General features: G+C 45.1%; 1 protein-coding gene and 1 long non-coding RNA gene across 2 annotated transcripts in view; one reads left to right on the forward strand and one right to left on the reverse strand.

The window, feature by feature from the left end:
- The window catches only part of LOC137346933 (cytosolic 5'-nucleotidase 1A-like), a 163,383-nt gene that overhangs the window by 122,287 nt on the left and 28,693 nt on the right, over positions 1-12,403 (forward strand). The gene's annotated exons all lie outside the window — the stretch shown is intronic.
- LOC137347061 (uncharacterized) overlaps positions 256-12,403 on the reverse strand; it is a 33,938-nt gene continuing 21,790 nt past the window's right edge. The window contains exon 3 of the long non-coding RNA XR_010968851.1: positions 256-658. This is a non-coding gene — a long non-coding RNA (uncharacterized lncRNA). The remainder of the gene's footprint in view (positions 659-12,403) is intronic.

Below are 12,403 nucleotides of genomic sequence, written 5' to 3' on the forward strand. Positions count from 1 at the left end.
GGCGCAGAGAGAGGGTGCAGAATAATCACAGAGAAGGGGTGCAGAGTGTTACAACCGAGGTGGGAGGAGTGCACCGATTATTCTAGTTCCACTTCTCCACAGGTCACAACATATATTTAAATTTCCCCACTTACTGATACAATCATATACTCTATTTTTCCCAAAATAAAACACACCACCAGGTTTCTTTAATGAACAACAAAATTATCAGTTTATTATAAAACAAGTCTTAACTAGTAATGAAGTAAAGCATAAACACACAGATTGAAATGTTAAAGTACCCTTTTTTTACCTTAACCCCTACACTCAAACACACACACACACACACACACACAAAACATACATACACTGGTTTACTGGAAAAATAAAAGGGATTTTGGTTCAGAGCTCCATTACAGATAAAAAAAAACACTTGGGCTGAATTCCTGAAGAAAACAGCACATGAGATATGTTGTGTTCCAAAACTGGCCTACAGTCCAACATCCGAGTACACATAGCTGGGTCACTGAAATCTTTTAGAACAGTTCTTTTCAGGCGGTGTTGAGAATCAGTCTAGCAAGCTTTTCCTCAAGGACAGAAGATGAGATGAATTGACACAGTGGACTTCTCAGGGTCTTTTAGAGATGCTGGAAAGCGAGCTGGGTTGTGGTCTTCTCTCCTTCAACAAAGAACAAAGAACAAAGATAATTACAGCACAGGAACAGGCCCTTCGGCCCTCCAAGCCTGCGCCGATCCAGATCCTCTCTCTAAACATGTCGCCTATTTTCTAAGGTTCTGTATCTCTTTTCTTCCTGCCCATTCATGTATCTGTCTAGATACATCTTAAAAGACTCCATCGTGCCCGCATCTACCACCTCCGCTGGCAATGCGTTCCAGGTGCCCACCACCCTCTGCGTAAAGAACTTTCCACGCATATCCCCCCTAAACTTTTCCCCTTTCACTTTGAACTCGTGTCCTCTAGTAATTGAAACCCCCACTCTGGGAAAAAGCCTCTTGCTATCCACCCTGTCTATACCTCTCATGATTTTGTACACCTCAATCAGGTCCCCCCTCAACCTCCGTCTTTCTAATGAAAATAATCCTAATCTGCTCAACCTCTCTTCATAGCTAGCGCCCTCCATACCAGGCAACATCCTGGTGAACCTCCTCTGCACCCTCTCCAAAGCATCCACATCCTTTTGATAATGTGGCGACCAGAACTGTACGCAGTATTCCAAATGTGGCCGAACCAAAGTCCTATACAACTGTAACATGACCTGCCAACTCTTGTACTCAATGCCCCGTCCGATGAAGGAAAGCATGCCGTATGCCTTCTTGACCACTCTATTTACCTGCGTTGCCACCTTCAGGGAACAGTGGACCTGAACACCCAAATCTCTCTGGACATCAATTTTCCCCAGGACTTTTCCATTTACTGTATAGTTCACTCTTGAATTGGATCTTCCAAAATGCATCACCTCGCATTTGCCCTGATTGAACTCCATCTGCCATTTCTCTGCCCAACTCTCCAATCTATCTATATTCTGCTGTATTCTCTGACAGTCCCCTTCACTATCTGCTACTCCACCAATCTTAGTGTCGTCTGCAAATTTGCTAATCAGTCCACCTATACTTTCCTCCAAATCATGAATGTATATCACAAACAACAGTGGTCCCAGCACGGATCCCTGTGGAACACCACTGGTCACACGTCTCCATTTTGAGAAACTCCCTTCTACTGCTACTCTCTGTCTCCTGTTGCCCAGCCAGTTCTTTATCCATCTAGCTAGTACACCTTGGACCCCAAGCGCCTTCATTTTCTCCATCAGCCTGCCATGGGGAACCTTATCAAACGCCTTACTGAAGTCCATGTATATGACATCGACAGCCCTTCCCTCATCAATCAACTTTGTCACTTCCTCAAAGAATTCTATTAAGTTGGTAAGACATGACCTTCCCTGCACAAAACCATGTTGCCTATCACTGATGAGCCCATTTTCTTCCAAATGGGAATAGATCCTATCCCTCAGTATCTTCTCCAGCAGCTTCCCTACCCCTGACGTCAGGCTCACCGGTCTATAATTACCTGGATTATCCCTGCTACCCTTCTTAAACAAGGGGACAACATTTGCAATTCTCCAGTCCTCCGGGACCTCACCCGTGTTTAAGGATGCATTAACTTCCTTAACACTTCTTCAGCAGCAGGCTAACTTTATCTCATTCCAGAAGGTCAAACACACTGACACTACAACCAAACGCTTGCGAGTTTGCTGCTCTCTCAGGTGTGCTGCTCCTGGGCTTGTCCTATCAAGGGGTGTGCGACTGACTTCTCTGCCCACATCTTTCCGCTACCAGGGTTGCAGTTCTATTTTTAACTTGAGTCAGGTGACAGCCAGTAAACGTTGTTGCCAAACTAGTTCTTTCAGTGCTCTCTTGATTACCCGCTTGAAAAAAACTGATCCAACATTTATTCAGTTTAACTATAAATTTCTCAAAAAATATTTTAACAAAGAAAAACAGAATGACTTCCATAACAAGACTAATCACAGACAGAAAGCGCAAAGTAATTTCAGAGAGATGGTGCAGAGTATTCACAAAGGAAGGGCATAGACTAATCACAGAGAGAGGGCATAGACTAATCACAGAGAGAGGGCATGGAGTAATCACAGTGAGAGGATGTAGAATAATCGTAGAGAGAGGGTTTAGAGTAATTGCAGAGAGAGGGTGTAGAATAGTCGCTGAGAGAGGGTTTAGTGTAATTGCAGAGGGCTCAGAGTAATCACAGAGGGTGTAGCATAATCTCAGAGAGAGACACAGACTAATCACAGAGAGAGGGTGTAGAGTAATCATAGAGGGCGCAGAATAATCGCAAAGGGAGGGCATAGAGTAATCGCAGAGGAAGGCAGTACTGTAATCACAGAGTGAAGGCACAGTGTAATCACAGAGAGAGGGTGTAGAATAATTGCAGAGTGGGTATAGAGTAGTCACTGAGAGAGGGTGTAGAGTGATCACAGAGAGAGGGTGTAGAGTAATTACAAAGATTGTATTGTAATCACAGAGAAAGGGCGCAGAGTCATCACTGAGGGAAGGTGTATAATAATCAAAGGGAGGGCATAGTGTTATCACAGAAGGTGCAGAGTTATCACAGAGAGAGGGTGTAGAATAATGACAGAGAGAGGGTGTAGAATAATGACAGAGAGAGGGTGTAGAATAATGACAGAGAGAGGGTGTAGAGTAATCACAGAGAGAGAGAGAGCCTAGAGCAATCGCAGAGAAAGGGCATAGAGTAGTCGCTGAGAGAGGGTGTAGAGTAATCATGGAGAGAGGCGCAAAGTAATCACAGAGAGTGGGTGTACAGTAATCATAGAGGGCGCAGAATAATCGCAGATTGAGGGTGCAGAGTAATCGCAGACTTAGGATGTAGAGCAATCACAGAGTGTGCAGAGTAATCGCAGAGAGTGGGTGCAGAGTAATCGCAGAGAGAGGGAGCAGAGAATCGCAGAGAGAGGGTGTAATTGCAGAGAGAAGGCACAGAGTAATCAGAGAGGGTGCAGAGTAAATATAGAGAGTGGCCACAGAGTAATCACAGCATGAGGGTGTGGAGTAATCACAGAGAGAGGGCACAGAGTAATCAGAGAGGGTGTAGAGTAAATACAGAGAGTAGGCACAAAGTAATCACAGCATGAGGGTGTGAAGTAATCACAGAGAGAGGGTGCTAAGTAATCGCAGAGAGAGGGTGTGGAGTAATCGCGCAGAGAGGGTGCTAAGTAATCGCAGAGAGAGGGTGTGGAGTAATCACAGAGAGAGGGCACAGAGTAATCAGAGAGGGTGTAGAGTAAATACAGAGAGTAGGCACAAAGTAATCACAGCATGAGGGTGTGGAGTAATCATGGAGAGAGGGTGCTAAGTAATCGCAGAGAGAGGGTGTGGAGTAATCATGGAGAGAGGGTGCAGAGTAATTGCAGAGTGTAAAGTAATTAGAGACAGGGTGTAGAATAATCGCAGAGAGAACGCAGAGTAACTGCAGAGAGTGGGCGTAGAGTAATCGCAGAGAGAGCGCAGAGTAACTGCAGAGAGAGGGTGCAGAGTAATCACAGCGAGAAGGCATAGAACAATCAGAGAGACCCTACTGTGTACCTTTGAGGGACAACAACTCTGACAGTGTATACACAAGGGAAAACAACTCTGACTGTATATACCCGTGGGAAAGTGACTCAGACTGTATATAATCTTGTTTAAGGGTTCTGCGCCTGTGGTACTATTGGCGTCTCTCAGGAGGAAGAATGCTTTCCGGGGTGCATGTTGGGAGCCAGAGGCCGAGTGAGTTAGTGAGGGAGGGAGGGAGATGAGTATCTGTCCCGTAGAGCAGTAGAAGAGGCAGCGCTGTGATCCCGTAATAGTATTGAATTGGAAAATGGGGAATAAAATAGATAATTTGATAAAATTGACAGCACCAATAGGGCTGGAAACATTCATCAAGGGTGGAGAGAGAAACAGCTATTAGGTCAGATGACCAAGATCTTGGTCAATAAGGTATGTTTTAAGGAGTGACTTCAAGGAGTAGAAAGAGGTTGAGAGGTTTAGGGACAGAGTTCCACAGCTTAAGGGGTCAGTACCTGAAGACACAGCCACCAATAGTGGGTCAAAGGTAGTCAGGGATGCACAAGGGGCCACAATTGGAGGAGCACTGACATATCAGAGGGTTGTGGGGTTGGAGGAGATTACAGAGATAGGAAGGTGAGATGTGGAGGGATTTTGAAAACAAAGCTGCGAATTCTCAAATCAAGGCATTGCAAGCCTTTTTTTTTATTCATTCATGAGATGTGGCGTCACTGGCTAGGCCAGCATTCATTGCCTATCCCTAATTGCCCTTGAGAAGGTGGTGGTGAGCTGCCTTCTTGAACCGCTGCAGTCCATGTGAGGTAGGTACACCCACAGTGCTGTTAGGAAGGAAGTTCCAGGATTTTGACCCAGTGACAGTGAAGGAACGGCGATATAGTTCCAAGTCAGGATGGTGTGTGAATTGGATGGGAACTTGCAGGTGGTGATGTTCCCATGCATCTGCTGCCCTTGTCCTTCGAGGTGGTAGAGGTCGTGGGTTTGGAAGGTGCTGTTGAAGGAGCCTTGGTGCATTGCTGCAGTGCATCTTGTAGATGGTACACACTGCTGCCACTGTGCATCGGTGGTGTAGGGAGTGAATATTTGTAGATGGTGTGCCCATCAAGCGGGCTGCTTTGTTCTGGATGGGGTCGAGCTTCTTGAGTGTTGTTGGAGCTGCACCCATCCAGGCAAGTGGAGAGTATTCCATTACACTCCTGACTTGTGCCTTGTAGATGGTGGACAGGCTTTGGGGAGTCAGGAGGTGAGTTACTCACCACAGGATTCCTAGCCTCTGACCTGCTCTTGTAGCCATGGTATTTATATGGCTACTCCAGTTCAGTTTCTGGTCAATGGTAGCCCCTAAGATGTTGATAGTGGGGGATTCAGCAACGGTAATGCCATTGAATGTCAAGGGGAGATGGTTAGATTCTCTCTTGTTGGAGATGGTCATTTCCTGGCACTTGTGTGGTGCAAATGTTACTTGCCACTTATCAGCCCAAGCCTGGATATTGTCCAGGTCTTGCTGCATTTCTACACGGAATGCTTCAGTATTTGAGGAGTTGCGAATGGTGCTGAACATTGTGCAATCATCAGCGAACATCCCCACTTTTGACCTTATGATAGAAGGAAGGTCATTGATGAAGCAGCTGAAGATAGTTGGGCCTAGGACAGTACCCTGAGGAACTCCTGCTGTGAAGTCCTGGAGCTGAGATGATTGACCTCCAACAACCACAGCCATCTTCCTTTGCGCTAGGTATGACTTCAACCAGCAGAGCGTTTTCCCCCTGATTCCCATTGACCTTAGTTGTGCTCGGGCTCCTTGATGCCACACTCGGTCAAATGCTGCCTTGATGTCAGGGGCAGTCACTCTCACCTCACCTCTTCAGTTCAGCTCTTTTGTCCATGATTAAACCAAGGCTGTAATGAGGTCAGGTGCTGAGTGGCCCTGGCGGAACCCAAACTGACCGTCACTGAGCAGGTTATTGTTAAGCAAGTGCCGCTTGATGGCACTGTTGATGACACCTTCCATCACTTTACTGATGATTGAGAGTAGGCTGATGGGGCGGTAATTGGCCGGGTTGGACTTGTCCTGCTTTTTGTGTACAGGACATACCTGGGCAATTTTTCACATTGCTGGGTAGATGCCAGTGTTGCAGCTGTACTGGAACAACTTGGCCAGGGGCGTGGCAAGTTCTGGAGCACAGGTCTTCAGTACTATTACCGGAATATTGTCAGGACCCATAGCCTTTGCAGTATCCAGTGCCTTCAGTCATTTCTTGATATCATGCGGAGTGAATCGAATTGGCTGAAGTCTGGCACCTGTAATGCTGGGGACTTCAGGAGGAGGCCGAGATGGAGCATTAACTCGGCACTTCTGGCTGAAGATTGTTGCAAATGCTTCAGCCTTATCTTTCGCACTGATATGCTGGGCTCCCCCATCATTGAGGATGGGGATATTGGTGGAGCCACCTCCTCCAGTTAGTTGTTTAATTGTCCACCATTCACGGCTGGATGTGGCAGGACTGCAGAGCTTAGATCTGATTTGTTGGTTATGGGATTGCTTAGCTCTGTCTATTGCATGCTGCTTATGCAGTTTGGCACGCAGATAGTCCTGTGTTGTAGGTTCACCAGGTTGACACCTCATTTTGATGTATGCCTGGTGCTGCTCCTGGCATGCCCTCCTGCACTCTTCATTGAACCAGGGTTGGACTGCTGGCTTGATGGTAATGGTAGAATGGGGGAATATGCCGGGCCATGAGGTTACAGATTGTGGTTGGGAGCCAGTGTAAGCACAGGGGTGATCATATATGGTACGTCTGGAACCAGATGTGTTTTTGGATGATGTCACCGAACGGCACCATGGTGATGAGAAGTAGGAGGGGCCAAGCATAGATCCTTAGGGGACACCAGTGGTAACAATGCGGGAATGAGATGAGAAGCCATTGTAGGAGATTCTCTGGCTATGAATGGATAAATAGGAATGGAACTAGATGAGGACGGACACACTCAGATGGACGATGAAGGAGAAGTGTTGGAGCAGGATGGTGTGGTCAACCATATCAAAGGCTTTAGACAGCCTTTGGAAAGGTTGGTTGGCATCCTTCCATCTATGAAAGATGATGGACACGCAGCAAACATTTAGTTGGGGTGTCTTCTCTTGGTGCACCTTTGTTGATGACTGTGAAGGCCAATCCTTGAGAGGCAGGTTCTGCCACAATTTACTGCACGTGAAGCTGCCAAGTGATGCTGTGAGTTGTTGTTTTTGACATTGGCACCTGTTGCCAAGCTGTTGTAGCAACCGATCGTCGTGGTAGTGCACGCCAGTCCACAGGATGTGTTGCCATTTCCCTCTTTCACCAGCTAGAGACTCCCAAATGCGATAGTCAACATTTAGGGCCTTCGTGTCACGCCTGCAAGCATCCTTGAAGCAGAGCTTTGGGCACCCCACTGGTCATCTGGCCCCAGCTACCTCACCATACAGAAGATCCTTGGGTATGCGACTGTCTTCCATCCTGGGGATGTGTTCGATCCACCGAAGCCGCCTCTGTTTGATTAGTGCCAACACACTTGGGAGCTCTGCCTATGAGAGGACTGCTACATTTGTGATTTAGTCCTGCCAGGAGATACCCATAATGCATCACAGACAGCAAAGATAGAAATTATTGGACTACTTTTCCTGGTAGCTGTAAGTTGCCCATGTTTCACAGTCATACAGCAAGGTGCTAAGAACACAGGCCTTATAAACCATCAGCTTGGTCCTAAGGGTCAGCTTGGTGTTATCCCATGCACATTTTGCAAGTCGGCCAAGTGGTAGCTGCTTTCTCTATGCGTGTATCCAACTCTGTATCAAGGGACAGATTGTCTGACGCCTTAGTCCCAAGGTAGCAGAATTTTCTAACCACTTCCAGTGGGATGTTATTTAGTGTGATTGGGGCGGAGATGCAACACCTTGTCCTGTGCCCATGGTTTTCTTGATGATTATAGTCAAGGAGAACAAGTTACAGGCACGGGAGAGACAGTCTATGAGTCGTTGTATCTGAGTTTCTGTGTGAGCGATTAGCGCAGCATCGTCAGTGTGGAGGAGTTTTCTGATCAGGACATGATGTGTTTTTGTCTTCGCTTTCAGCCTTGATAGATTGTAGAGCTTGTCATCTGACCTAGTGTGCAAGTAGATTCCTTTCATATCTGCAGGGAAGGTGAAGGTCAGCAGCATGGAGAAGAAGATGTTGTTACGACCGAGGTAGGAGGAGTGCACTGTTTTTCTAGATCCACTTCTCCACATGTCACAACATATATTTAATTTCTTTCCCCCAGTTACCGATACAGTCAATCATAGACTCTATTTTTATCCCAGAGTAAATTACACCAACCACATTTCTTCAATAAACAATAAAATTATCAGTGTATTAAACAAGACATAACCAGTAATGAAGCAAAGCAGTAACACACAGATTGAAATATAAAAGTTCCCTTTTTACCTTAGCCCCTCACAAACACACATCCATCAGTTAACCAAAACAAATAGAAATTTACTCTTTCGAGCTCAATTACAAAAAAAAGTCAAAAATAATACTTTGGCAAAATATTTGCTAATTATTAAAGAAAAAAGAAAAGATATGGAAAGCTGTCAGATGTCCTTTGTTTGGGTTGGTTTCCCAAGTACGTGTAGACGGCTATCACTGGGATCTTCCTAGAACAGGTTTTTTAAAAAAGGAGGGGGTGTAGCATTATTAGTTAAGGAATCAATAACAGCTGTGAGGAGAGATGATGTGCTAAATGAATCATCAAATGAGGCCATATGGGTGGAGCTCAGAAATAAAAAAGGGGCAGCCACACTACTAGGAGTGTACTATAGACCCCCAAATAGTGAGAGGGAGGCAGAAGAACAAATTTATGAGTTCAAAAACTATAGGGCAATAATAGTTGGGGATTTCAACTACCCCAACATCAACTGTGATACAGTGTGAAGGGCACAGAGGGGACAAAATTCTTGCGTTTTTAGCCAGCATGTAACAAGCCCAACAAGGGGGAGCACAATTCTAGATTTAGTCTTCGGTAATGAAGCTGGGCAAGTGGAGGAAGTAACAGTGGGTGACCATTTTGGAGATAGTGACCAGAATATTGTAGCTTTTAGCATAATCATGGAAAAGGACAAAGGCAAAACAGGAGTAAAAGTTCTAAATTTGGGGAAGGCGAATTTTTCAAATCTGAGAGGTGACCTGGCGAAAGTGGAGTGGATACAGTTACTTGAAGGAAAATCAGTGGCAAACCAGTGGGAGGCATTCAAAAGCGAGATACAACAGGCACAGTGTAGACATGTCCTCACTAAGATAACGGGTGGTACTGCCAAATCCAGATTATCTAAATCCCGATTATCTAAAAGCTTACAGGGTAAGTTAAAGCAGAAAAAGAAAGCTTATGACAAACACAAAAATCTTATACTTCAGAAAGCCTAGAGGAGTATAGAAAGTGCAGGGGTGAAAAGGAAATTAGAAAAGCAGAGAGGACATGAAAAAATTATTGGCAGATAAAATCAAGGAAAACCCAAAGATGTTTTATCAGTACATTAAAAGCAAGAGGATAACTAAAGAAAGGGTAGGGCCTATCAGAGATGTACAAGGGAACTTATGCGTAGATGCAGAAGATATGGGCAGGGTTGGGCGGCACAGTGGCGCAGTGGTTAGCACTGCAGCCTCACAGCTCCAGCGACCCGGGTTCAATTCTGGGTACTGTGTGGAGTTTGCAAGTTCTCCCTGTGTCTGCGTGGGTTTCCTCCGGGTGCTCCGGTTTCCTCCCACATGCCAAAAAGACTTGCAGGTTGATAGGTAAATTGGCCATTAGCAATTGCCCCTAGTATAGGTAGGTGGTAGGGAAATATAGGGACAGGTGAGGATGTGGTAGGAATATGGAATTAGTGTAGGATTAGTATAAATGGGTGGTTGATGGTCGGCACAGACTCGGTGGGCCGAAGGGCCTGTTTCAGTGCTGTATCTCTAAACTAAACTAAAGGGTTCTTAAGTTTTTTGTCTCTGTCTTCACAAAGGAGAGGGTTGATGTAGACATTGTAGATAAAGAACATAAGAACATAAAAAATAGGAGCAGGAGTAGGCCATTCAGTCCCTCAAGCCTGCCCCACCATTCAATAAGATCATGGCTGATCTGCCCCCGACCTCAAATCCTCTTTCATACCAGCTCCTCATAGCCCTCAACTCCCTAATATTTCAAAAATCTATCCACCTCCTCTTTAAATACTTTCCGTGATCTAGCCTCCACAACTCTCTTGGGTAGAGAATTCCAGACATTCACTATCCTCTGAGAGAAGAAATTCCTTTGCATCTGTTTTAAATGAGTGTCCCCTTATTCTGTAACTATGTTCCCAAGTTCTAGATTCCCCCACTAGTGGAAACATCTTCTCAACATCTACCTTGTTAAGCCCCCTCAGAATCTTGTACGTTTCAATAAAATCACCCCTCATTCTTCTAAACTCTAATGAATGTTTAGCCGTTCTTAATAAATCAACCCCTTAATCCCAGGAATCAGCCTAGTGAATCTCTTTTGAACTGCATCCAATGCCAGTACATCTTTTTTTAAATACGGGGACCAAAACTGTATACAGTACTGCAGGTGCGGCCTCACCAACGCCCTGTATAGTTTAAACTCCAACCCCCTAGCAATAAAGGCCAAAATTCCAGTTGCCTTCCTAATTACTCACTGCACCTGCTTGCTAACTTTTTGTGTTTCAAGCACAAGAACACCCAGATCTCTCTGTACTGCACTTTTTTGAAGTCTCTCTCCATTTAAATAATAGTCTGCCTTTCGATTCTTCCGACCAAAGTGCATGACCTCACACTTTCCTACATTAAACTCCATCTGCCATGTTTTTGCCCAGTCACTCAACCTATCTATATCCCCTTGCAGATTCCTTATGTCTTCATCACAACACGCCCTGCCACCTATTTTTGTATCATCAGCAAATTTGGATACCTTACACTCTGCCCCCTCCTCCAAGTCATTAATATAGATAGTAAATAATTGAGGTCCGAGGACTGATCCTTATGGCACTCCACTAGTTATGTCTTTCCAACCTGAAAAAGACCCATTAATCCCGGCTCAGAGTTCTGAAGAAGGGTCACTGACCTGAAACGTTAACTCTGCTTCTCTTTCCACAGATGCTGCCAGACCCGCTGAGTATTTCCAACATTTCTTGTTTTTAATCCCGTCTCTCTGTCTTCTGTGTGTTAACCAATCCTCAATCCATGCTAATACATTACCCCCAATACTGTGAGCTCCTATCTTATGCAATAATCTTTTATGTGGCACCTTATTGAATACCTTCTGGAAATCCAAATACACTACATCTACCGGTTCCCCTTTATCAACTCTGCTTGTTATATCCTCAAATAACTCCAGCAAATTTGTCAAAATGATTTCCCTTTCACAAAACCATGTTGACTCTGTTTGATTGCATTAAGCTTTTCTAAGTGTCCTGCTATTTCTACCTTAATAATAGACTCTAGCATTTTCCCAATGACTGATGTTCGGCTGACTGGCCTGTAGTTTCCTGCTTTTTGTCTCCCACCCTTCTTGAACAGGGGTATCACATTAGTGGTTTTCCAATCCGCTGGGACCCTCTCGGAATCCAGTGAGTTCTGGAATATAGAGGAGGAGTGCAAATATATTAGATACGATAAGCATAATGAGAGAGGAAGTGCTAGAGGGTCTGACATCCTTGAAAGTGGATAAATCGCCAAGGCTGGATGGATTGCATCCCAGGTTGTTAAAGGAAGCCAGGGAGGAAATAGCAGATGCGCTGAGAATCATCTTCAAATCCTCACTAGATACAGATGATTGGAGGTCTGTGAATGTTGTACCATTGTTTAAAAAGGGTGCGAAGGATAAGCCAAATAATTATAGGCCAGACAGTCAGACCTTGGTGGTGGGTAAATTGTTAGAATCTATTCTGAGGGACAGAATAAACTACCACTTAGAAAGGCACAGATTAATCAGGGATAGTCAGCATGGATTTGTTAAGGGTTGAGATTTGTTGAGTTTTTTGAGGAAGTAACAAGAGGGATTGATGAGGGTAATGCAGTGGATGTGGCCTACATGGATTTTAGTAAGGCATTTAACAAAGTCCCACATGGCAGACTGGTCAGTAAAATGAAAGCCCATGGGATACAGGTGAATGTGCCAGGTTAACATTGAAACATAGAAAATAGGAGCAGGAGTAGGCCATTCAGCCCTTCAAATTCGCTCCACCATTCAAAGAACAAACAACAGTACAACACAGGAACAGGCCATTCGGCCCTCCAAGCCTGCGCCG

This window comes from Heterodontus francisci, chromosome 31 (assembly GCF_036365525.1).
Source record: "Heterodontus francisci isolate sHetFra1 chromosome 31, sHetFra1.hap1, whole genome shotgun sequence".
In the NCBI taxonomy this organism is placed as follows: Eukaryota; Metazoa; Chordata; class Chondrichthyes; order Heterodontiformes; family Heterodontidae; genus Heterodontus; species Heterodontus francisci.